This window comes from Neovison vison, chromosome 3 (assembly GCF_020171115.1).
Source record: "Neovison vison isolate M4711 chromosome 3, ASM_NN_V1, whole genome shotgun sequence".
NCBI classification, from domain to species: domain Eukaryota; kingdom Metazoa; phylum Chordata; class Mammalia; order Carnivora; family Mustelidae; genus Neogale; species Neogale vison.
In genome coordinates this window covers 211,777,110-211,802,979 of record NC_058093.1, presented here as the reverse complement: position 1 = coordinate 211,802,979, position 25,870 = coordinate 211,777,110, and the positions used below count along the sequence as shown (strand labels likewise).

Here is a 25,870-nt window from a genome sequence, read left to right as displayed (position 1 = left end):
ACTGAGGGTTTTGGAGGGGAGAGGGATGAGGGGATGGGTGAGTGGATACTAAGGAGGACATGCATTGCATGGAGCACTGGGTGTGGCGCATAAATAATGAATCTTGGAACACTGAAAAAATAAAATAAGATTAAAAATTAAAAAAAAAAAGGAAAATGAAGGGGTGCCTGTGTGGCTCAGTCTGTTAGGCATCTGCCATTGGCTCAGGTTGTTATCTTGGGGTCCTGGCTCCAAGCCCTGCATAGGGCTTCCTGCTCAGTGGGGAGCCTCCTTCTCCCTCTCCCTGCTTGTGCTTTCTCTCTCTCCATCAAATAAATAAAATCTTAAAAATAAAAAAATAGCAGGGGTGCCTAGGTGGCTCAGTGGGTTAAAGTCTCTGCCTTCGGCTCAGGTCCTGATCCCAGGGTCCTGGGATCAAGCCCCGTGTTGGGTTCTCTGCTCGGCAGGGATCCTGCTTCCTCCTCTCTCTCTGCCTACTTGTGATCTGTCAAATAAATAAATAAAATCTTAAAAAAAAAAAAAAAAGGAAAATAGAAGTGGGTGGGGGGTGCCTGGATGGCTCAGTTGGTTAAGCATCTGACCCTGGATTTCAGCTCAGGTCATCATCTCAGGGTCATGAGATGAAGCCCACCACCCAAAAGTGTGCTTGAGATTCTCTACTTCCCTCTCCCTCTGCTCCAACCACCCTCCCCACAGGACTGTGAGTGCTTGCTCTCTCTCTCCCCACTTCCCTCAAATAAATAAATAAATAAATAAATAAAATCTTTAAAAAGCTTAACAGGGGACTTTGATGCCATGGTCATTTGGCATCTATGGGTCAGTCTCGTGCCCTCTCCCTTGCTCGCAGCCCCTAAGGCACATCCAGAGGAGCCTGGGCCAGCACGATCTAGAAGACACTTCCCTTGGCCTTGATCTTTAGCCTGGGGTGAAGGGAGATGCTGCTTTGTGAAGGGTGGACCTTGCTGGGGCTGAGACCCCTTCACCTACATCATCCCAGACTCCTTAGCAGCCCAGGCCTCAATTTCCCCATCTGCGCACTTGGTACTCCCCCACCCCTGGGCACCATGGCCCAGATCCCACAGGCAGGTCTGGCCCACGGGGTGCCAGCATCTCCCTCCAGGGCAGAAAGTGAAGGCCCTGAGAGCTTGGGGATGGCAGCATCTCGAAACCTCATTATCTTGCAAAATGCAGAGAGCAGCAAGTACATTCAGACGAATGAATGGCCTAATTAGGATTTCACCAGAGAGTGAAAATATTTTAAAAAGAAAAAGTTTAACTAAAGGCATATTTGAAATACCAAACTCATCAGCTCCAAAGTCAACCTGGCAAGATGCACAGGGTGGGGGTGGGGGTGGGGGTAATACTTCCATCTCCCCACCTGATAGTGATAGTGGGCAGTCTTCCTGCCTGCCAGATAAGCTGGGGGTTGGAGGCCGGGGAAAAGCAGGGCTGGGTAAATGCTACCTAGGCTTGCAGAGACACCCTGGGCCAGGAGAGCCTGCGTGGGCCAGCCCAGTACCATCTCGCCTGGGGGCCTGAGCGATGCAGGCCTCTCTCAGTCAGCCCTGCTGCTGCACCAGCCATACCAGCAGCTGTGAATCACCGGGAACAAGGATGGCATAGCCAGAAGTTAGTGCAGCGCTTGGGCCATCACTGCAGCGGAGCACCACCAGTGCCAAGCCCTTCACAAGGTCCACGACGTGAGCAGAGCCAGGGTCTGAGCCCAAGTCCTCTGTAGAGAATGTTCTTCCTCCTGCTTTGCCTGAGAAGTATGGGCTGTGGGGGTGGGAAAGGCTTGAGGCTCCTCTGGGCACCTGCCAATCTGGAAATGACCCAGGAGTCTGATTCCAGAAGTCCCCAGATGCCTGGCTGAGAGTTGCACAGGAACGAGAACAGCACCCTGCACCAGGCTCTCCGGCCACACCAGCAGGGGCCCTGTTTCTGAGGGACTCTACCATGCAGGGACCTCTTTTAAAAAAACAAGGGTGCTCAGACGGGGTGTGGACAGGGTCTCTTGTGAGAGCCCTGAGACATGGGGAGACCAGTGGAGGACATGCCACAGACCCATACAGGGAGGGCTGACTGGCTCCGAAGAGTGAAGCCTAAAGTGAAGCCCACAGAAGTCTCAAAGAGAGGGACCCAGCAGAGTGGTTCCAGCAAGCACATGTGGGGTAAACGTGTAGAATAACCATGACTTTTGAGAACAAAGACTGCTCAAGGGGAGGCTCCAACCTGATCTCTTTAATCAGGCAGTGGGCACTGGCTAAGGGCTGGATGCTTGCCACGGGCACCGCAAACCTGAGGACACCTTACACAATGCTTCCAACTTCTGGTGATGGAAAATGTTAGTCAAGAAATGGTTCAAGGGGCACCCGGGTGGCTCAATTGGTTGTGTCTGCTTTTGGCTCAGGTCATTATCCCTGGGTCCTGGAATTGAGCACCATGTCAGGCTCCCTGCTCAGTGGAAAGCCTGTTTCTCCCTCTCCTTCTCCCCCTCTGCCTCTCTGTCCTGCTTGTGTACACACACACACACTCTCTCTCTCTCAAATGAATGGATAAATAAGATCTTTTTAAAAAAAGATTTTATTAATTTATTTGACAGACAGAGATCAGAAGCAGGCAGAGAGGCAGGCAGAGAGAGAGGTAGGGGAAAGCAGGCTCCCCGCTGAGTAGAGAGCCTGATGCAGGACTCGATTCCAGGGCCCTGAGATCATGACCTGAGCTGAAGGCAGAACCTTAACCCACTGAGCCACCCAGGCGCCCCATGGATAAATAAAATCTTTTAAAAAAAAGAAAGAGGGGCGCCTGGGTGGCTCAGTGGGTTGGGCCTCTGCCTTCAGCTCGGGTTGTGGTCCCAGGGTCCTGGGATCAGGTCCCGCGTCGGGCTCTGCTCAGCGGGGGGGCCTGCTTCCTCCTCTCTCTCTGCCTGCCTCTCTGCCTACTTGTGATCTCTGTCAAATAAATAAATAAAATCTTGAAAGAAAAAAAGAAAGAAATAGTTCAGATACAGGTGAAAAACTAAGTTAAATCCACAACTTACACTTATGTCAAAATAAATTCTAGACAGATGAAAGCTTGAATGCAAAACACTAAACTAGAAATACCTCAGGAAAAGATAGGGGTGCCTTTACCAGACTAGGAGCTCAAGGAGGACAACAGAATGACTGAAAAAGGAAAACATTCATTGAACTTCACCACAAAATATGAAAAATTTCTGAACATGAAAAGCCATCATAAACAAAAATTGAAAGATTAAGAAAGAACTTGCTGCAGGCACACAGATGAGGGAAGAATTCATGCTTTAAAATAAAGATTCCGATCGATGACTGAGAAACACATCGAAACCCAAAAAAACCCCAGCATGGGTCTAGCAGTCACAGAAGTGCGGCCATGCTCAGCATGGCTACGTGGAGGCTGACTACAAGGCTGCCACAGGGCAAGACCAGGCTGGGCAGGAGGGAGTGTGGTCCCCAGGAGGTGGTATCAGTGCTGGAATGGGTGCAGTGAAGGGCCCCTGCAACCCCCGGGTATCAGCATCACTCCTGCATTGCCTTCCAGCTCCCCTTTGTCAGGGGGCTCCACAATTCTCATCACTGGCTTACAGTTCTACGGTTGGTCACTTTCTCTGTTTGTTGCTGCCTTCTTGGGCAGGCCAGGGACTCCCCTACAGCAGGCCTGTGTCTGATGGGGTCACAACACTCAGCGTCTGATGTGGAGCTCTGCAACTGGGTACAGAATGGCTGAAAGCAAGTATGGGAGATACACGGCCCCTTTCCCAACAGAGTCGCCAGGTCTCCCTTTCCCCCTCTCCCTCTTAATGTGGACAGGGCTATACCCCAGGGACCAGAGAGCAGGGAGCGCCCAGCTAGGACCCAGGTTCTGATTCCCAGTTTGTGAAATGGTCCCAGCCCATAGAAGAGATGGCACTAATGCCACAATGAGTATTCCAGTGCCCAGGGCAGACATGAGCAGTCAATCGCTATGGCAGACAAGAATAATCAATGACCACACTTGAGAAGAACAGAACAGGACAGACACAAAAGAGAGGAAAAGGCTGAGAAAGACACAGAGAAGACCAGAGGAAAGCTGGGAGAAGGCCAGGAGCAGGAGACAGAAAGGGATAAACAGGGACAGGAAACAAGCAAGCAACGCTGGGAGACCAGGCAAGAGTGGCAGGCAGGATAAGGGAGACCCTGTGACCAGAGCTATCATTCGGTGTTCAGCTGGTTGGCCAACCTGACGTGTGGTGGCCTACCAGAAGTTAAGGAGGGTAGGGACCAGCACCCTGCCAAACTTGCCCCCAGATACCACGTCACACACACCACAAGCAAGGTCATGGTCTGAGCCCTGGATGCAGCTTGAGCCTCTTTACCCCAATCCAGAGGCCCCACTATGGCCCAACAGTCTGCCACGGAGCTGCCAGGCCTGACCTTGATCGGCCTAGGTGGGATACCGCCAGGTGGCAGCAGAGGCACAGCTACCACCAGCCAGCTGGCAGCTTCCCACGCCCACAGTCATGTGGGATAGGGAGAAGGAGCCAGGCCCTGTCCCCCCTGTCCTTGGCACAGAGCGCTGAGGAGTCTGGAGGCCTTGGGGCTCCTAGGTCTGTGGCCACTATCTTCTCACCACACAGCGTGGCACTGGCTGGGCCGGGTCATCCACCCTGGATACTCAGGGCCACTGAGCATCCACAGGGCTGGGTTGGCCAAGCCTCTCATGGAGACAGCACCCGGTGGGGCAGGAGCAGATGGCTGGGTTGGGGACTGGACACGCATACGAGAGGGACAAGAATGAGCAGAGGCACTCTTATTAGCTATCACCACTCTGTAAACACAACTGCAGCAAACTCTGCCAGGCCAGGGTGCTGGCAGTACATACTTTCCCATCATTCAGAGGGATCTGGAGGACACAGGGAGCATACTGCTTCCCGACCCTGCCATACTTTCCAGGCCTTAGCCTCGTTGGAGGAGTGACTACCAGGGAAACCTACAAACACTGGTAATGCCCAGGACCACGGGCCAGCATGTGCCAGTCTGTCCCCAGCTGGGAGCTCTAGTCTCCCTTGGGCAACAAAGACCACCTGAGCTAAGAGCCAAGCTGGGTAGGCTATGCCGAGCTGAGCGTAGCAGGCCTCCAAGTCAAGACAGGTGAAGAACAGATCCAGCCAATGTCCTGGTATTAGCCCCCGGAGTGAGGATGACCAGAAGCATCCACCACCCCAGGGCCAGCCCTCTTTCAGTCACAACTGCCAGGCCCAGGAGGACACTCTTCTGTCCCATGCAAAGAGGGGGACGGCCCCAGGCCTAGCCCAGGACACTTACCTGTCTTGAGGGGAGATCAGCATGTCCAAACGCCCATCCTGCCAGCCCCAGCTCCTGCAGGGAAACCACAGGGTACCCTGTGAGATCAACTTGTTGGGATAAGTCCCTTTTGGATGAGGCCAGACCCCTGGTGGGGCAGTGTCATCCCGGACCCTGAGGTCATCTCACAGAGCTCCTGACATGGACCCATACCTTCATGCATGTTCTCTTATCCCCACTCGACTGGAATCATGGTGTCTGCGGTCTATGTCAGACTATCACCATCCCTTAAAAATGTTTCCACCTCTGTTGACCTTCAAAACTGTGACTGTTCAGCTGAAGATGGATAATAATGTCTTCCCCATTCCAGAAGGCCGAGTGTGCTTCATTGTGATAAACAGTACAGCAAGGAGAACTTCTGCACAAGGGTCCCACTGCCCCCCACCTCAACACCTGCCTAGCTCTGCTCTCCTCTCCAGGATCCCACTCCTGCCTTGTGTAACAAGCCATCTGCCTGTCCTGATGCTTCTTGGGGCTGCCCTAGAACCCACATTCCTATTGGTCAAGCAGCCCAGCTCCCAGACCCTGGGACCAAGTGGCCAGAGTTATGGCTATGTGTCCCTCACATGTAGGAGCTGCAGCCCCCATGGGCTTCCTATCTCAGCCCATGACCCAGAGGACACATTCTGTACCTAAGGCTAGAGACCAGGCCAGAGAGCATTCACGTCAATAAAAATGAAAAACAGGGTGGTAGGCACTTGGCTGGCTAGTTGGTAGAGCATGCAACACTTTTTAAGATTTATTAATGTATTTGACACAGAGAGAGAGAGAGAGAAAACAAACAGGGGTAGTGGGGAGAGAGAAGCAGGCTCCCCTGCTGAGCAGAGAGTCTGATGTGGGGCTCCATCCCAGGACCCTGGGATCATGATCTGAGATCAAGGCAGATGCTTAATTGACTGTAACTCTTCAAGCCCTGTGTTGGGTGTAGAGATTACTTAAAAATAAAATCTTTACAACTGCAAACCAAAGCCAGGGTGGCACAAAGAGGAGGAGAGGTCTGGGTCAAACAAATGGAAAGCCATTCTGGGGATGGTCAGAGGTGATAGAAGCTCTCTCCCCTGGGCTCTATAGTGTTTTCCAGACTGTTTCTCTATCAAAATCTTCCTTTGTGGATGTGGCCGGGGTGGGGGCCCCGAGGGTAGGTGTCCCTGCCTCCCAGCAGCCCCTCCATCACCAGGAGGGGCTCTGAGTCATGGTGGGATCGTGGGAAGATCAGGATGCATGGGGCTGAGGCAGGAAACACTAGTGGCCTGAGCCAGGCAGTTATGCGTGCGTGCACACGTCTGTACTCAAGCATGCTCACTCTCGTGTGTGCCTGGGATGGCAGTCTGGGAGGGAGCCTGCCCACCCACGACAGCCGCTCCGCCCGCGGCAGAGGACCTGCTGTTCCCACCCTGAAGTCTGAGGCTCAGGAAGCAGCTCAACTTGCAGTGTGACGTTTCTGGGACACTTCTGTTTTTGGCTTAAGTGTTCACATAGGTTTTGTCCCACAGAGAACCACATGCCTTTCTTATCAGTCCGGATAACTGTCAACCTCCCCCTCAGTGCTGGCCCTGTGCAGAGCCTCACAAGGCGCTGGCTATGTGCCCTCATGTCACTCTTGCTAGGGGCCTTGGATTGGCCCAAACCCCATTTTACAGATGGGCAAACTGGGTCTGGGATTTGAAATTAGGTCTTCCTGTTCGCAGTGCCCCCACCTCAGCTGGACATTCGGCCACAAGAAGAACATGCTCCCTCCTTGTGGGGCTCCAGCCAGGTGAAGAGCTCCATAAACAGAAGAGAGCCAGTAGTAGACACCAGTGGGGGGAGGGTATTTGCAGGGCTGCTGGGAGTGGGGCACCAAAGGCTTCTTGCAGGAGGAGAGTAGGGGAAATGGGAGGCTCTGGGGGATGCAGGGTGGTGGTGGTTTGGGGAGGCATGGGTCCCAGGGTGACACTGTGTAGGAGGTAGGGGCAGGGCAGAGCCTGACAGGAGCCCTGAGGGAGCAGACAGAGTGAGAGAACGAGTGACAGGATTCGTGATCAGAGTGCAAGGTTACCTGTCTCGGCTATCCCTTCTTAGCAAACCCTCAGGGCTGATCTGTAGGCTTTGGGGTCACTTACTTGGCCGAGGACTACCCACCCCAAACTAGGAGCCTTGGGGCTAAGGGAGCCACCAAACCTCCCTCTTACGGGGATCCCTCCCCAAATGAGGAGGATCCTGAGAAGTGAAATAACTCCACCCGGCCATTTAACCCTAAGCCTATCCACACCATGGGCCTCCCCACAATGGAGTGACCTGAAAATCTGTCCAGTCTGCCCCCACTCTTGGAAGGCCTGTGGCATCTCTGACTGGGGCAGGAGCCCAGCCCACCAGGGTTGCCAAGCAGCCAGGCCTGAAAAGCCATGGACGGGTCGTGTGTCCCTGGCACTAGGCAGCTCCACGATCACAAACCAAGTCTAGATGAGGGATGGGGCCCCGGCTGGGCAGGAAACTCAGGGCTATGGCAGGGAATGAGGACGCCAGGTGGGAGTGGCAGGGGTGGTGGTGAGGGGGTCAGGCAGGTCTTTCTAGAAGCCTGTTCTGCATGCAAGCCTCACGTCCTCCTCCACCATGACAAATTCTAACACGCTCCTCCAGGTCGCTGGCCACTTTGGGTGCAATGTGAAAAGACACCAACTTCTGTGGCACCTTCTTCAGAGATTAAGTGGAAAAGGCCCAGCCTTGCCCTGACAGGCTGATTCAGGGTCTGCACCCGCACCCTTGGATGGGGGCAGGGTCAACCAACGGAAGCCAAGGGGTCACCTGGAGCACAGGCCTGAAGGAGGCCTCCCTCAGGGCCTGGTTTTCATGGTCTTTGCCTGAGCCTGTGCTCAATCACCCGCCCATTCAGGCCCGGGGTCTCCCCTTTGCCTGAACTAAAGGCGGTGAGGGGTTCTGGGGGCTACAGAGGGGCCTCACCCCAGGGATCCTTGCTCCTCTCCAGCTCTGTACCCTGGACAGGCAGCCTGGAGAAAGCAGAGCTCTGGGCTCCCCACCAGGTTCCTCAGGAAGGGTCCCAACCCTGAGGGCGGCTGGGTGGGGCTAGTCTTGCCTGCCATGGCAGGCCTGGGTGCCCTCTGGCGGCAGTATCCACTAGTTGCTGCCTTCCTAGAGGCCACTGGCTCCTCAAGATCCACTGGGGCAATGGGAAAAGTCTGTGCGGGACACAAGGTTAGGAAAGGGATGAGGGACAGATGTGGATGAAATGGGTGTCCACCGCTCTGGACTCATCCTCCTGACCCGTGAAATAAACCGAACTGTGCAGTTGTCCCAGTCAGGAAAGCCCAATAAGGGATTGCCGACCCTGTGGTTACTTCCTAATTCTGGGTCTCCTGCTGAGCAGCCCAGGACTTCATCACTATCCTGACGGAAGCTGGTGGCAAGAAAACAGATGCCTTCCCCCCAACTTGAGCCGCCACTGGGAAGTCCCCAGAACTCCCGATGGCCCCCTGGGCAGTCCACAGGGCTTGCCCCACCCTCCGTCCCTCTGCCGAGGCCAAACCAGGGCACAGGGCAGCTGCTAGGGACTGGCTAGGGTTTTGGCATGCCTGGTGTCCTTGCTCCCCAGCTGTGTGTCTCTCCTGGATCCCCTCGAAGGTGCAGGACTCCACTGTTCATGCCCCACAGGCCTGTCTCTTGGGGTGAAGTGGGTGTGGCAAATCTACCCTGAATCTTTATGTAGCATAAACAGGGACGCCTTCATAGAATCTCAGAGAGGCAGAGACCTTGGTACTGGGAAGAGACCTGACAGGCCACCTCTGGAGGCGGCACCATGCAATCCCAATATGGCATGGGAAGCTAACTGAGCAGGACTGAGAGCTGGCCCAGTTTACTTCAGAGGGTCGTGGTCTGCGGGTACTCGTGTCTATGCTGTGAAGAAGAGCAGGGCAGAGGCTGGCTTGGCTGTGAACCAAGGACCAGAATCCTGAGCATAGTGAACACTCTGGACCCAGCCCCGTGTTGGGTGCCACTGGACCACAGACTTGAGGGAGCAGGGGACAGACACAGGACTGGGAGTGGGGAAGGGCAAGGCTGTGGGAAAGGATGTGTTCTGGATTCCCAGCTCCACATGCTATGGCCAGACCCAGGGCCTACTGGCCATGGGTGCAGTATGCCGTATAGAGGTCTTTGATTGTATCCTGTGTCCAGCACCACCTCAGGTCCAGAGATACACTGAACACAAGACAGGCATGACCTGCTCTGGACCAACAGACCTCTGGTGGTGGCCTGCTTCTCAAGTGGAGGCAGAGGGAGGGGATGGAGGTTCTCAGTCCACCTCTGGTGCATGTCCTCACGGGGAGATGTTGCCCTTACATTACTAAACAGCTCATCTCCCAACCCCCTGCGTTTATAAATCCTGACTCGGTGTGTGTCCTGCACAGTGATGTAGATGACAACTAGAATGACTGCAAAAGAGGCGTAACCACCAGAGGTTACACAGAGCCTACCCCAAAAGGATGAAATCCTGTCGAAGTGATTCTTTTCTCTTGTTTCTAAACATGCCTGGGTCTAGAGGGAAAACAGCCAGAGTCCCTGAGCTCTTTTTTCAGCGATACGTTAAGGCACAGGTTAGAAACAGTGACATATTTTAAGCACCCAACATTTAATTAAAGATTAAAATGGGAAGGCTCTGGATCTCGGGCCGCCTGCCCTGGGGCCACACCCCAGCAAACTCCGGCTGAGTACCACCCCGAGTGGGGAGGACCCACCTCTGCCAGGGGCCCGGTGTCCCACCGAGGGGACCCAAGGGTGGCGGAACAGGGGGATCCCCGGTCAGGGAGGCCCCGTTCAGGGCAACAAGCAGGGACTCCGGGCATCCCCTCCCTCGTCCTCTAGGCGGCGAGAGCAGCAGGAGCTGGGACATCCCCTTGGCCCCACCGTGCCCCAGCGGGTTCCAGTGCCGCGCCGCCCCAGGAAAGTTCCCGGGCCCCGCCGCCCCTCGGGCCCCTGGAAAGTTTCCGTGGCTGCTGGACCCCAGATTGCAAGGCGCCCGGCGTCGCGTTGGGCGGTCAAGGCTGCGGGTTCCCGCCGCGTCTCGGCGGGGGCGCGCGGTGCGGGGTGCCCTGGCCCTGTCGGCCACGGCCCCGAGGCCGCGCACAAAGGGACCCGCCCCCGTGGCCCAGGGTCTCGCGCACCGCGGCGCGGGCGAGGGAGCAGGTGGGGCGGAGCCCGGCTCCTCCCCGGGCCGCGATACCCGGCCGGACTTCGATTCCCCGTCTCAGCCGCCCACCTAGACCCCGTCCCCTGCTGGACCGCAACCTGGATCCCGTCCCGGATCTCCGGCCTCGTCCCAGTCCCGGCACCGACCTCTGGACCCCGCCCCCCGGCCCGAGCCTACCTGGAGCGCGGCGTGGGCGGCCCCGAAGCGTGGCCCCCGCCCCCAGACGGACGGCCCCGGGTCTCTCGGCGCACCGAGCGCAGCGTCCTTAGGGTGCCGCGCGGTTAGCGGTCCGCAAGGTGCTCAACTCGGGCCGGTGCGGGGGCGGACCCCTCCCGGGCCCAGCGTGCAGCCCCAGGACCAGCCCTCCCCGCCCCTCGCGCGGCCCGTGCGCAAAGCGGGTCTGGCCGGCTACGCGACCCTCTGCCCCGCCCCATCCGAACGCGAATTTTCCCATTGGCCGGGAGACCCAGCGCGGCCCGGCAACCGGCGCCGATTGGGCGGGCGCTGACAGACGCCGGCTTGCCATTGGGCTCCCGGGGTGTCCGTCCCGGCCGACGACCGGCCCCTTCGTGGAGTGGCCGAGGCCCCGGCACCTGCCGGTACCGCTGCGGCGGCCTGGGCCTCGGGGCCGCCCCCTCTCGGCCGCGTTCGAGGACGTCCCCGGAGCGTCCGGCCCCGAGCGGGGATTGACAGGCCCCGTGCCCCTTCCCCGGACTCCAGCTCGCTGCCTCCATCATTGCCCCTAGCTCGCTGGGATCCTTCTCCCGCGCCAGCTGTTCGCCGGGCGCTGCGCGCCGCGCCCTCCTGTCAATATTGATCTAATTGTATTCTTCACACAATCCGCGAGGAAGAGTTTGCTGCTTTCCCATTTTACAGATGGGAAATTGAAGCTCAGAACTGTTCTTCCTTGCTTTAGTTCACCGGAACTCAAACCTCCCGGGACTGGGGGTTCCTCCAACCCGCGGTTCTCACAGAGAGGCAGGGGTCCGACCTTAACTCAGCGAGGCTGGATAGAGAGCCGTATTTCTGAGGGCGGGAAGGGACTTTCGGTGAAATAAAGGTTTTCCTCCGCCACCGGGCCTGAATCTACGGACATCTTGGCTCAGCCCACTCTGCAGGACTGCCACAGGACTGCCTTCCCTCATCTCCTCCATCACATCACCACAGCTCAGAGCTTGGGAAGGGGTAGGGGGAGGAGTTTGTGAGTTTATCACCGCCCCTTCTTCCTGGTGTCCCATTTCCTCCACCCTACCCGGGATCTTGGAGGATCCCTGTGGGGTGCAACTACTTGAGCAGAGTTTCACACAGGTTGCATTTTTCTGTCAGGTGGAGAGCAGCCCCCTGCTCCCTTCAGGGACGCGAGGCACACATATATGACCACAAATGGGACCATAATCCTTGGTCAGCTCCACTTAAATTTGTGGTGGTGGGGGCATCAGTGGGGGTGCTGTCCATTGGGGCTTCTTTTGGGGGGGGTTCAGGAGATAATGGCCCCTTGGCCAGCGACTCTGGCTCACGCTTAGTTCTAAGCCTTTCCTGCCCTGGTTGCACCTGGAGATGACCAGATTCTCAGCCCACCATATTCCCTATATCCACCCAGGGAGTCACAGGCCCATGACATTGCTAATGGGGGGACCAGACATTCATTCTTATCCACCCATATCAGGGGTCCAGAGTGTTCACACCGTAGTTACTTGCTCAGAACAAAGAAAATGAAGAGATGCAGGGCTGGAACTCACCACTGGTAGCACCATTGGGTCCCTCCTGTGGTACCTGGTACACACAGCAGATCTACCCTAGCCTTTTAGAGCCACGCAGTCACCCCCCTCCCCAGTCAACTGGGGTTGGCACTTGAGATGAGAGCTATTTGACACTCTGGCATAGTGATGTTGCTTGTGGTTCTGGGCAGATGGAAGGCAGTGTCCTTCTCTGGGACGCAGAGGCCTCCGTAAGCAAGGTATCTCTTGTCCTGTGGAACCGCACCATTGGTGACATTCTGAGCTAGCTGCTGTGTGGGCTGGGGTATTCTCTTCCCTCCATTACAAGTGGATCTCATTAGTCCAACTGTACCTACAGATTTCTCCAGGGGCATGGCCCATGGTCCTCCTGGAGCCCTATTTTCATAGTGAGCTTATGGTCCAGCATCTTCCCTTCCCCACACACTTGCTGATGGTGGCAGGAGGGGCTGGACAGACCTCTGGTGAGAGAGCAAAGGGGAGAATTGTGCTCCAACATTGTCCTAGGTGAGGATGGCCTCCCTGTCCCCCACTCCTGGCAGGATTCTGTCCCCCAAACTGGATCACCAGCCACACACAGAGGAGTAGGGTGGACAGAGTCAGTTCCAAGATGACTCAAGGCCACTCTCTAGCAGTGGCCTCACCATGACCCAGGCTGCAGGTAGGCGTCAATAACAGTCAAAAAGCAGGGTGGAGAGCCCCTACCATGTGACTATTGGCACAGGGACCAGTAACCTAGTCTCCTCCCTCTCTCACACCCTCTACACCCCGCTGCTGGACAGCTCCACATGTGAGCAAAGCTATTGGGACAAAAAGGTTTCAGCTGGAGGTCAGGAAGAACTTCTTAACAGTGGTAAAGGTTCAGAGGCTGAAAAGGTGACCAAATAAGGCAGTGAGCTCCCCAACCAAGGATGTGTGAACTCTTTCCAACCCCGAGACCCCAGAGTTCAGCTTACCACCCCAACCCATCTTATCTGATCTTATCTGCTTCCTAGCACTAAATGTTGTCAACTGGAGTCAGCAGAGACAAAAACAATATATCGGAGTACCTGACATGTATCCATCCAATTGGGGAGAGTGTAGCTAGAAGTGGAGCTGGCCCAGGGGCATATACTTCTGTGGCAGACCAGGACTTGAACCTCTGTCCAACCCATGTATGACTGCATTCCTCTTTGTTAGCAACAGGAAAGCACCATTCTGTGTCCCATTCCCCTGAGGCATATGGCCCAGTGGTTTGGGGCAGACCACTCTGCAACTGCTGCCTTGTACCCCACGGCATGGTCACATGCGCCTAAGCCCCAAGTCTTACTTACCACTATCACCTCTTAGGTGGGCTGAAAGGACTGGCTGTCCAGAGGGAAATCACTGGTACCAGCCCAGGAGGATTCTCTGCCAGATGGTGGGAGGAAGAACCATGCATCAAGCTGAGTCTGCCACTTGCTGCCCATGAGTCCTTGGACATCTGGAGTCCTCAGTTTCCATGTCTGTAAAGGGCTCCTGTTGGGTTCCAGGAGGAGCACAGAAAACATGGCAAGAGAGATGGGTGGAATAGGCATTTGGGTGCATTATGAAGGTTTGGGATCCACTCTTACCCTTTGCTTATTACCCATCAGGCCTTTTCCCTCTCTAAACTCATTTTCCAGGGGGCATCAGTGCTCTGAGTTGGGATCAGGACAGTTTAGGTCTTCACAAAAGACCTGGATCTAACCCAGCCACTGCCACTTGTCATCTTTTTAAAAAGTGGTGTAACTGCTCTGAGCTTCAATGTTTGCATCTGTAAAATGGGGGGAATGACACCTGTGAACTGGGACCCTGGGTTTGGAGTGCTTAGCACATTATTATCCTTAATGTAACTGTCTTCCTTGTCATAGTTCACTGGGGCCCTATACACAGCCTTAAGATCACTGAAGGCAGGGAACCCAGCAACTGTCTCTGTCCTTTTTTTTTTTTTTTAAGATTTTATTTATTTATTTGACACACAGAGAGAGAAATCACAAGTAGTCAGAGAGGCAGGCAGAGAGAGAGAGGGAAGCAGGCTCTCCGATGAGCAAAGAGCCCGATGCGGGACTCGATCCCAGGACCCTGAGATCATGACCGGAGCAGAAGGCAGAGGCCCAATCCACTGAGCCACCCAGGCGCCCGCCTCTGTCCTTTTGAAAGGGCCCCAATCAGTGCCCCTTCCCGCCTTCTTGCTCACTTGCTCACATATTACAGCTGAGGGTGGACCCACTCTTCAGCCTAGGGCTTGGACCTATAGGACCGCCTCAAAGGGGGCTCAAAGGCCACAGTGTCCGGGTGGGTCTGGAGCCCAGTCCCGGGTCTGTCCATAGTATGGCAGGACTGCGGGGGGGGGGGGATGGGGTAATGGGGGGTGGTGTAAAAGCCAGAGCGTAGAGGCGGAACGGAACTAAGAGCCGTAAGGAAAAGGGTGGGATGACCAGGTCTGGAGCCAGTCGTAGGTGTGGAACAGAACCCAGCCTGAGGGGCGGGTCCGGAAGTGGGCATCCCCCTATCACTCCCGGAGAAGGCCGCCAGGTGGTTTGGTGACCTATGGCCCCTGGAGTTCAGACCGCAGCCCTAATGGGTCCACGAAAGCATGCCCTTGGGGCGGCCGCAAGCTGCAGCGACTTCCCATGGGCGTCCTGTGGGGTGGGAAGCCGGGAAGCCTGGGAAAGCGGCGGGGGTCACGAGACCCCCAGACGCCCGCGCAGACCCGAAGCTTGGCGCAGCTCTGGGGGCGGGGCGCCGGGAGGGCTGTAGCCCCCGAGCGACAGCACGCTCAGCCAACGGTGCTCGCGGTCGCGGCGTGCCGCCCCGCCCCTGGCGGAGCAGCCCAATGGCGAGCGCTCGGAGGGCGTGGGGGCGGGGCCTGGGCGGCGGCGGTGGCGCGCGGGCGCGGCACCCGGAAGTCAGCGGCGGCGGAGGCGGTGAGTGTGCGGCTGGCGGCCCGGGCCGGCGGACTTCTCTCAGCGAAGGGCGGGCCGGGGATTCCGGACGTGGGGCTCTAGGGGCGCGAGTAGGGAGGGGAGGGGCAGGGATGCACCTCCCCACCCTGCTTGTTTCCCTTTCCCAATGCGTGGAATAGAAGTCCTGCGGCTGGGTCCGGAGAGACCAAACTGACCCGGACGATGAGCCCCATGCGTTACTGGAAGGCGTTTCCAGTAATCCCCGCCAGAATGGGAGGCACGGTCCGTTGGCAGGCCGGTCGGTCTCACTGCGGGAAAGCGAAGACTGGCGGGGCTGGGAGCTGCGTGGTCGCTGCAGGGTGGGTGGGCTAGGGCCTCAGTTCTGAAGCCCTGAGTCACGGTGCCACCTCCCTGTGGCCTGTTGCGGGGCAGCTGGGTGACAGCTGATGTTTGAGTAGGCAGCAAGTGCTGGGTCATGCCTGCTCTTGGACATGCCTTTTCTGGGGTTGCTCAGTCAGTCAGACCATCCCCCCCACCCCTGGGGCTTCAGGGGTAGGGATTGGGCAGGACTGCACCTAGGGCAAGGGCTGGCCCTGGTGCTGGGCTTTAAGACCCCTTCCCCTGCCCCAGCAGGTCAAGTGGGCCACAGCTGTAGAGTGAGCCTTTTGCCCTTGGACCAGTCCCTGAGCTTCAGCCCTTTTCCTTCAGCAGGGATATCACATGCTAGCCTGGCCTGGTGACCTGCTCCCCCCACCTGCTGCCTGCTATTTTGCTGCTGCTTTCTGGACTCAGCTTTCTTCAGCAAGGCAGATGGGATTTGATGGCAGCTATAAGGGGCGCCTACAGCTGGTAGCACTTTGGAAATGCTTTCTCGGACTTGCTTATTAATCTCCTGAGCAACCTTTTTGGGTAAATATTCATTGGTTGGCTGCTGTCCACGGTGAAGAAAACTCGGGCTGAGGGGCAAGGGGTGTTCCCAAGGTCACTCAGAGCCAGGGCCAGGTCCCAGTGCCTCCGCTCCACCTGGGCCACTGTCTCAGGATCCTGCCTGCTTTGGTGACCTGTCTGGTGAGGTGGAGGCAGGAGGACACAGCTCTGTGCTCTCCTCTCCAGGATCCTAGTGCTCCCATGTGGTAGCTAGGCTGCCCTGGTGCCCCCACCTTATCTGGTTTTTGACTATCAGCCCCAGTCCTATACTGGCATGTCCAGAGACTGCAGTCCACTCAGACCGCCTGCTCTGATGTGTGGTGGTGACAACAGCTTTCCCTGAATGAAGGAAATAGGCTGTCAGTTCTGCCCTGCCTGCCCAGCCCCTGAATTGTTGTTATTGCCTCATGCTTTTTTTGTGACCTCATTTTGTGGGCTTTTTTATCACTTTTCACCATGTGTGTAACTGTGTGTGGTATCTTGGGGTCTCTTTCGCATGCCTGGTTTCTGCATCAGAGGGGGAGGTGGTGTGGTGCCTTCCCACAGAGGAAGTGTACCTGTTCCTTCTAAGGACTTATGTGGAGAAATGAGGGGCCTCCAGAGCATGTCTGGAGATCAAAGGCCTACGGCAGGGAAGCCAGAAGGGCTTTTAGAAGTGGTGCCGCACTTGTCATTGACGCTCCAGATGTGCAGGAACTGGGTCCATCCTTTGGCGACGTGTCAGCACGTGAGGGCATCACCGTGGAATCTGGCATTTGTTGGTCCAGACCTTGGGGTGGGGTGATGGGCTCCGTGAAAACAAGGTCACCCCAGGTCACCAAGCTGTATTTTGGTTTTCATTGCAGCTTTGCTTTTTTTTTTTTCTTTCTTAACTTTCTTTTTTAGATTTGCAAAAATGACATGTGCGCACTTTAAAGTTAAAAAAGGCCATCCACCATCTCTCGGTGACTCCTGTCACTTGAAGTACATCTTAGTGGGAATACTCTGTTGTCCTTTATTAAGCATGGAGACAGCAGAGGTCACCGTGAGGCCGGGCTGGCCCCTGGCTTGTGGGGAAGCCAGAAAGGGCTAAGGTAGAGGGGCTGCCCTGTGTCCAGAGCTTTCTTTAATGCTCCTTCTTCCTCTCATTTGTCTTGCCCCTTTGAACAGCAGGGACAGTGACACTTGGCGTGGAGCTGAGTTAGTGCTCCCCAAACATTGTGGAGATCTCAGAAGGGAGTAACCCTGTGGAAAACTGGTCGCGGCAAAACGCCACTTAGTCAAAATGACAAAACACAGACTGTAGAATCCTCGGTTGCCGAGCTGGGAGGAGGGTGGGGTGTTGCAGTGGGCCGGCTGCTCAGAATATTTACAGACGTCAGGGCTTTCTCAGCCAAGGCTCCCAAACAGCACAGCGACACTGTGTTCCCATGTGTGTTTACGTCCTCGGCTGGCAGCCGCCGGGAGGACATGATGCGTCACGCAAAAAGAGCAGTGCCCGCTTTCCAGCTCCGCCCCTGGGGACTGCCACAGTGATAGCCTGGTCTGCACTGGGGGAGGCCGGGCTGTCTGGCTCCTTAGCCCAGGTACATGAAGCCCAAAGGCCCTGTCCTCTGCGTGGCCCCTCAAGACCAGATAGACAGGCTGGCTAACCCGAGTGAAATGGAGCTGCAGATTCTGCCTTCACGTGTGCAGCCAGCCAGTGAGAGATGAACGTGATAAGAACGGGGAGCCTCCCTTTCTGGGAGTCTAGGCCCTTGGAAGCCATAAAAGCTCCCCACTCATTCATGCGCATCCCCATCATTCTTGGCTGCATTCTGATTTGGCCGTCTCTCCTCCATCCAGAGGCCTGTGGGCCTTTCCAGCTGATAAAGGGAAGTGCTCCCACCGAGGGGGCAGGTCCCCTCGCCTCCCTTGGCACCCCTGTTGTCAGGTGTGGTTTTGCTCTCTGCTCAGGGGCTGCTGTCATTGTGCAGAATTCTACAGCAGCCCTGCTGTGCTGGGTTCTGCTTTGAAGGTTTTGCACCAGTGCTGCGTTTGCTCTTGGCCGGGTCTCCCATGGACAGACTCTTTCTTGGCCTTGCTTTCCTCGCTATGCCAGCCTTCCCATGAGAGGACACATAAAACACACCTGCAGCGAGAGTGCACGTGTTTTAAACTTCCAGCCCCACGGCTTATACAGGGAGCCCACCAGCCACACCACTAGCATCCATATTAAAAAGGTGTGCGAGCACCCAGCTGTCCCCTTTTTTCCCCAGACCAGATGGCCCTTCCCTGACTTGTGTCCTTAGGGATGAGGCTGGCTTATTTCTGGCTTTGGTACCCGTGCCAAGGCGGTGTGCTCTCTGTGCTGCCATGGGGCTGCTGGGGAGCCGGGGAGCCAGGGCTCCAGGGCTCCAGGGCTCATTCAAGACTTACCAGCTTGCTGTGCTTCCTGCCTAGTGTTTGGGGGGGGGTGGTAATCATGAGCGGGGGTGGGGCATGGCCCAGCACCATTCATTAGGCTCTTTAAAGATTCTATGAATAGCCAAGAGGGAGACTTGGCCAGAGTGTGTGCTGAAGCTAAGAGGCCTGCCTCACATGCTGGACCCTGTGGAGCCCAGTGACTGCATGTCCAGGGTATGACTGAGGTGGGACAGACCTGACGCCTGGCACCTGAGAAGCAAGGGGGGGTCCATACCTTACACTGCCCTCTGGAGCAGGACACAGGCTCACCTGAGAACTAAGTCAAGGTACAACCATATAAAGAAGGCAAGGGAAAGGACCTTTTGCTTTGGGACAGGGAAGGCGGCTGCTCTGCGGTAGTGATGGGGAAAACTTGTGGTAAAGAAACAGACTCTTTCCAATGGGCAGTGGCACGGGCAAGGCTGCAGGACAGGGGCATGACGGGGAGGAAATATTGGCTACCGGTGGAACAGATAGGCCGTGAGCCTGCCCATACCACGTGCACTGCCCTGCAGATCAGTGCGGCAGAAGTCCAGGGTTTAATACCCAAATTGGTGATACGTGGATGCGGGCAGGCAGGTGGCTGTAAGGTGCGTGGCCCCTGGGAGTTGCCAGTATAACTGTAGTGAGTGTTTCCTGCCACCCCAAGGAGGGCAGCAGCGGCAGGCTGTGGTGCTGGCGGGATCCACCTTTACCCAGCCAGTGGTACCTGCACTGGATGTCTGGGGGGAGCCGGGCCAGGTCTGCTCACCTGAGAGCATCTTCCTCCACCCAGCCATTCCGCCTCCTCCATCTCTGCCCTAGGAAGGTCTGCAGCCTATTTGCAGAGCCTGGGCATGGGGCTCCTCTGTGGCACTCTGCAGGGGCTAGAAACGTGATGGGACTGAAACATCCAGCAGAGCCAAGTGGCCAAGTGAAGGGGTATGTCCTCCGGGGAAGCCAAGCAGCGGCTAGCAGCCTTGGGGGACAGCTGCCCCTTGGTGAGGACAGCTCTGCACAGCCAGTCAGCAGGAGGACAGGGCAGCGGGATCCTGTGTGTGTGTAACCCCATGGCATACACCCATACTTCGCTGAGAAATATCTGGAGGCGTACTGCCGACAAGATACAGGGCTTTTGCAGAGTGAGTATACTTGGAAACTTTCCAGATGAGAATATGTGCTCCTGGATAACCTGATGGTGGGAACCACAACCACAGACTCCACTGGCCCACGGGAGCTGCTGTTTGTGGCCACAGGCGGTGTGGAGCCTTGGGCTGGGGATGGACGAGTGGGTCGCAGGTGTGGGGGGATGGGTGTGCTGGGAGGAAGGGAAGGGGGCCAGCCTTGTTGCAAATGCTGGAGGAGATGGTGCCGGTTGGTGTGGGGTGGGTGGCGGGCACAATTGGTATGTGATGACTGTGAACCCCCAGGCTGGGTGGGCGAGCATCTGGGTGGCATCTGGAATGCACAAGAGGGACATGGGGGTCAGTGAGCACCCCCAGCAGTGGTGAGGTCTCCTCATACCCTGGCCACACCCTTCCTCATCTGGGCTAGCGGCAACAGCGAGGTCTGGTCCTTGTGGCCCTTGGGCCCCACTTGCCTTCTCTCCTAATGAGCCTCTGTGGGGTTGTGGACGTGCCTTTCTTGGCCAGAGAAGCAGATCCTCACCATCAGTCCATCCAGGTGCCAAGCCTTGTCCCCACATGGCCCTCACCTGAGCCACAGCAGCTGTCACTGTGTGTCTTGGCGTGTGGCCCTGACCCACGTTTGGCCGGGCTGTCTGCCCACCAGCTCAAGTCGTTTCCTTGTAGTGCTCTTGTTAGACCCCATGTGGAGTGAGGTTTGGGGCTTGAGTCAGATGAAAAGCCTGGTTATGCTGTATGTCGGCATGTACCTGGCTGCCCTTGGCTGGTAGGACAGCTCTGTTGGTTCTTCTGGAAGGCAGGGGAGGAAGAGGAAGGCCCCAGCTGGAGTGGACAGTTTTCAGAGGCAGCAGTGGGGGAGGGGGCGAGTAGCAGGCAGTGTGGAGCATGCTGAGAACTCTCAAAAGCCTTATCAGCAGATGGGCTGGAAGTGCCTGGAAAGCTTCCAGTGCTAAGAAGAACTGATATGAGACTCAGGACCCATTCTTCGAGTTTTGCGTACCAAGTGCTCAGAGTAGGGGAAGGCAGGAGCAGGGAGCTGGGAGGACTTCCTCTGGCTTTCTCAGAGAGAAGAAAGGGGCAGCCCATGGCTTTGGTTTGAAGTGAACTTTCTGCTTTGGCCTCACACCTCGTAGGTCCTTCCTGCTGGGGCTCAGGTATGCCCAGGGACTGTAGCACGCGGGCCCTATTCAGTTCCAGGAAAGGCCTGGGTAGTTTTTTACAACAGAGTCATCACTGGGTCACAGAGGTCGGCTTCTCAGGTGAAATCTTGCTTGTGATGAAGATTGCCTGGTAGCCGCTTGCAGCTATGAGAGTCTCTGTGAGTTCTGGAAAGTGGCGTCACTGGGAAGCCATGGGGCCGATGCTCTTGAGCGAGTGATTGCTGAGGCCGCCTCCTCACCGGTGGGGCCCAGCCCTCTCGTTTTCTCTGTGGAATAGTCCAGGAAGCATCTCTTTGGGTACACACAGCCTGAAATGATAGGCGACCCCACACCCTCAGCCTCTGTGCCCTGCGGGTGTTCTGGGGCCCCTGTCAGGATGGTTGGCCACCTCGTAGGCTCCATTTTCCAGCCCCATTGCTCACATGGGTCTGGGCTGCTGTCTGGGCTCTTCCATCCCTGTGGGCAGCTCCGAGGCCCGGCTGTACCCTTGAGTTTGTGGCTTTTGTGAGAAAGCGCCCCTAGTGGGACCATGTGTGGACGTGGGGACTTTCTGTCACCTATCACCAGCTTTCCCAGGGTTGACCACTAAGAGAACACTGCAGCGGGCATGTTGGCTTCTTAGTGATTCCATGAAGGCACTGGGTGTGGTGGTTTGTGGGTGGGCCGGAGTGGTGTTGAGGTGCGGTGCTGGGGGTGTCCTGGCCTTCTGGGAGGCTGCCTAGGAGCAGACGCAGGGTTGGGAGGCCCACTCGGTTCCAACAGCCCATGTGTGCCTGCCCCTTTGCTCTGAGCGCAGCCAGCAGACGCCTCCACAGGCCTCCTGTGTGACCTTAGGCACACTGCCAGAGCTCTTGGGGAGAGGGGAATCACACCTGTGAAGCACCTGGCATGGGAAAGTTTTCCCTGGCTGTCCTGTCCTCTGCTCTGTGGCACCGGGGGCCTGGCCTTCTCTGGGTCTGTGTGTCACCCTCCCAGAGGAACAGATTCTGTGGCACCTGCCCCTTTTTGGTGGGGGTACTCCTTTGCATGCATGGGGTTACCTGTGCTGCCCTCCTGGTTGCTGTGAGGCCAAATGAGGGGAAGGGGAACCCTTCCCATGTGAAAAGGACGGGTGTATGACATTCAGCTGCCATCTGCAAGCCAGGGTGTGTGTGTGCATACCACCATTGTTGCCTCCTTCACCTCCTGGGGCCCACAGCATCCTGGGCGCAACAGGCAGGGTTGGGTGCAGCGTGCTTCACTGCTTGGATGCTGCCAAGCTTTGCTACCTCAAGGTGTCCCCCCCGCCCCCGCCACCGAGGTTGCCAAGGTCCATGGGTGAGGTTCCTGATCAGACTTCCCCAGGACCTTCCTGCCCGTCTCTTCCTCTAGCTTTGGGCTGCCCCTGGCCTGGAGGCTGCCATGGGGATGCAGACACTCCACGAGGGCCCAGGCTTATATGCCTGGTGGAGGTGGGGACCAGAGGGGCGGGGATGTCACTGAGAAAGCCAGGCACACTATTGCCTGGGACTCCACCCTCCTTTACACATTTTACCAGCTCCGGTGTCCTTCCAGGGTGAGTTCCCCATGACGAGGAAAGAAACCACCAAATATGGATGAACCCCAGCCCCAGATGGCATGGTGGGGCCTACAGAGGCCTGTCCCCATCTTTTTCCCACTGTGCCAGCCTCGGAACCATGGGTAGTGGAGAACAGTGTTGTCTTAGTGCCCCGAGTGGCCAGGCAGGCAGGTGTGCGATGGCAAGAGCAGAACGCTGTTTGCCCATTAGTGGTTCCAGCCTGTGCCTAGCCTGTGGGACAGTGCCTGGGACCACAGTGTCTGTATCCAGAGCTCACTCGGGGAGCCCTGCAAGTCAGCAGGAGGGAGAAGGTGGCCCAACAAGTAGGATGTCAGGGAGGATTTCACCAGGGCCTGGGTGGGGGCATGCTGGGAGAAGGGCTCTGCACCCATGAGACCTGCCTAGGTGAAGGAGGTTGCAGGGGGTGGTGGGACATGTATCTGAGAAGGGGTGGGGCAGTGGGCAGCGGGCCTGGCTTGAGTGGGGGGGTGAGGGATTGGAGAGAAAGGCAGTTCCTGATGGTCCCCTCCCCAGGGGCTGGCTTTCCTCTGGTCCTTCCCTCCCAATGACCACGTCTTCATCGAGGCCGCAGCCCTGGGCTTTGTGCCCACACGTCTGGCGCCAGGCTGCTTGGAGATCCATCAGTGGCCTTCCCTCCAACCACAGAGCCCTTCCTGCTGCCACTGTCTGGAGGGCTGGGCTGCCACCCACATGGGCTGGCTAGGATGGTGAGGTCCCACAGCCAAGTTGGAGGGCTCTACCTCTGGCTTGTGAGCATCAGTAGCCAGAGCTGCTCCCAGTGGATGGCCTTGTCCAGCAGCTAGGCACACGGCCCAGAGAGGTGCACAGCAGGCCAAGGCCTACATCATGGCCTCTTCTGATAACCCAGAGCTGCATGTTCCTGGTGGGACAGCGTGTCCCTGGTAGAATAAGCCTCAGAACCATCCTCTGTCCTGGTGGGGCTCTGAGTGGGTGGGATTTCAGAATTGATGGCTTGGCAGGGCTCCTCCCACTGACCCTGGTTGGCCTGGTTGCCATAGGCAGTGGCAGTTGACCTCTCTTGCAGTGTTCTCTTTTGTGGGAGAAACCAGCTCCCTGGGAGTGAGAAGGCCTGTGACTTCTGTGGTGGACAATGGCCAAGTGGCAGGTGACCACCTGCTGCCCCTGGTGGGTTGGGGCACTTAGGACTCCAGGAGGCCCCATTTGCTTTCTACTTCCCTGGACCACGTTCTGGACAATTTGACCGGTCTCATCAGCCCTGTCTAATCTGCTCATCGTAAATCCACTGCTGATTTTAATCTGTGGTTCCCAGAGCTTCTGGTACTAAAAGTCCTTTCTGGTGCTTTGCGGACCTCCTGGTTTCTTCTTTCTTGGATCCTTTTCCTGCAGATGTTCTTCAGCTTCATTTTTCTGCAGTCAGAGCCTGGTGGTTTTGTGAGATGTGTGGGGGATCACTTTCCGCTGCTCCTTGCTTATGGTGCTGGGTTTCGTCATGTGGTGTTCTTTCTGATTGTCCTGCTCTTTGTCCTGGAAATGATTGGTGGGATTTCTCAGAGGTCTAGCGTGAAGATGAGAACTTCGGTTCTCCAGGTGTTGAGGAGCACTGTCAATTCGAGTCTTGGCATGAGGATCCCTGGGCCCCCAGTGTGGCCCCAGCTGTGCTCTTGTGACTTCTCAGAGCTTCTTCCCCACTTTGTGTGCTGTCCCTGTGGCACCTGGGGGTGGCTGAGGATAGAGCCCACCCTCACCCTAGGAGTGGTGCCTTTCAGGGTCCCAGCTCCACTCAGGGGAGGGTTTCCTACTACAGTCCCATCTTGGGGCAGCCCTGGGCCTTATCTTCAGTCTCCCTCACCTTCACGGCCACCAGAGCCCAGTTTGCCCACATAGGCCAGTGCCCCAGGGAATAGCCAGCGTACTCTGCTCTCTTTTTTTTCTGGGTTTCCACGTTCTCTGAGATACTGGCCAAATCCTGCATGACCTTGTTAGTTCTTGGGTGCTTTTAAGATCTTTTCATATTCTTTCAAGCATTTTACTAGAAGGGTCAGTTCCAGCAGCCTGCCCACCAGTCTTGATATCATCAGGTAAGCCTAGGATGCTGGCCCTAGTGGGCACTACCCCGGCAGCCAAGGGTGGGAACCCAATGTGCTGCTGTCACCTCGGGGACCTCTTCTGCATCAGGCACTGCTTTCAGCTCCATCTCCTGGCACCCTGCATTTCTGCAGTGGCACTGGTCACCATGGTGATGTCACCTGCACAACCGAGGGTTCTACCAAGGACAGGGATGGTATCACTGTGCTCGTGCCTGCAGGGGCTAGGGCAGAGGGGACATGAGACTGAGTCGTGGGGATCCCTCTAGGGCCTGTGGGAGCCAGTGGTGACAGTAGTGGCGTGGAGCCCTTCTCCCTGACCCCCTCCCTCTACTTCCCAGGCCAGCCAGATCAGTGAGCTGAAAGGAGTGGCGAGGCAGGGACAGCGTGGTGTCAGCCACAGGAAGACCTCCATGTGGCCCCGAGCTGTGGTCGTGTCCAGAGTGCCAGCCTTGGGCTTCAGCCCCTCCTTGGCTTTTCCATGCTCTGTGGCCAGATCCCCTACCACCTGTCCACCCACCCACCCACACTTGGGTGCTGGTACAGTTTAGAGGGCAGTGTTGGCATGGTGGGAATGTCCTCCTTCTGTGAGTCCCCAAACAGAAAATGTTTCACTTCAGAGACCTAAGAACTGGGAGCAGTTGTGCGGGTCTAGAGGGGGGCCCTCACCTCTCCTCTGTTCCCCTGCCCCATTCCATGGCCGGGGTCCGCCTCTCTCAGGACTGTATGTGTGTGGGTGGTAAGGACCCTGTCTTGGGGCACTGAATTAGAGCCCCTCTTGCCCACTTCTCCTCCTCCTCCCATGCCTGCAGGGATCACTGTGCCAGCAGCCCTCACAACAGGCTGGTACCCCTGGCCCCCCCAACCCTGCCATGGCTTTAGGAATGGCACAGTTTTTGTGGTTTATGTTGAGACCTGGAGCAAGGATGGGCAGGGTCTGGGCATCACATCCCACCTTCTCCCAGCTGGGACCCAATTCACAGACCCTCTTTACAGATGCAGACCCCAAACCCTGCTCTACTAGGCACTATGTGCTTACTCTTTTGGGGTGGGGGATAGGCAGGGTACCACATGGACCCTCCCCAGTCCCAGGGGCCCCAGGCTAGCTCACTGGGAGCTCAGCGGCCTCCTTCAGGCTCATGCACACACATACGCAGTCACATGCCAGCATGTAGGCATAGGCGGGAGCACACACACGCAGATACCCACCGTGGCTGTACACTCGCACATGCGCGCAGACCTCAATGCCTCACATGCACGCACATCTGCCGAACACTCCCTCACCTCCCTTGCTCATGAGGCTCTTCTGGGGGTATCTTTTTTGGCTCCCTTCAATACCTCCGCAGCCTCTGTGTCATCCATTCCCTGGCCCTGGCCTCTGGCTCCGCCCTACAGCCGTGCCCCGG

The 25,870-nt window shown here is 56.8% G+C and overlaps 2 protein-coding genes across 7 annotated transcripts in view; one reads left to right on the top strand and one right to left on the bottom strand.

The window, feature by feature from the left end:
• The window catches only part of ARVCF (ARVCF delta catenin family member), a 52,703-nt gene extending 41,805 nt beyond the window's left edge, over positions 1-10,898 (bottom strand). For all 3 annotated transcript variants that reach the window (XM_044243700.1, XM_044243704.1, XM_044243703.1), the window contains exons 1-2: positions 10,720-10,898; positions 5,322-5,375 (exon numbers count right to left, since the gene is read on the bottom strand). The gene's annotated coding sequence lies outside the window, so the exon portion shown is untranslated. The remainder of the gene's footprint in view (positions 1-5,321; positions 5,376-10,719) is intronic.
• Positions 10,899-15,172: 4,274 nt separating this feature from the next.
• Positions 15,173-25,870, top strand: part of TANGO2 (transport and golgi organization 2 homolog) — a 40,558-nt gene continuing 29,860 nt past the window's right edge. The window contains exon 1 of one of the 4 annotated variants that reach the window (XM_044243698.1): positions 15,173-15,205. The gene's annotated coding sequence lies outside the window, so the exon portion shown is untranslated. Of the gene's footprint in view, positions 15,206-15,329; positions 15,467-15,804; positions 16,094-19,473; positions 19,657-25,870 lie in introns of those variants that run through there. The other 3 variants (XM_044243697.1, XM_044243696.1, XM_044243699.1) reach the window with 3 other exon arrangements.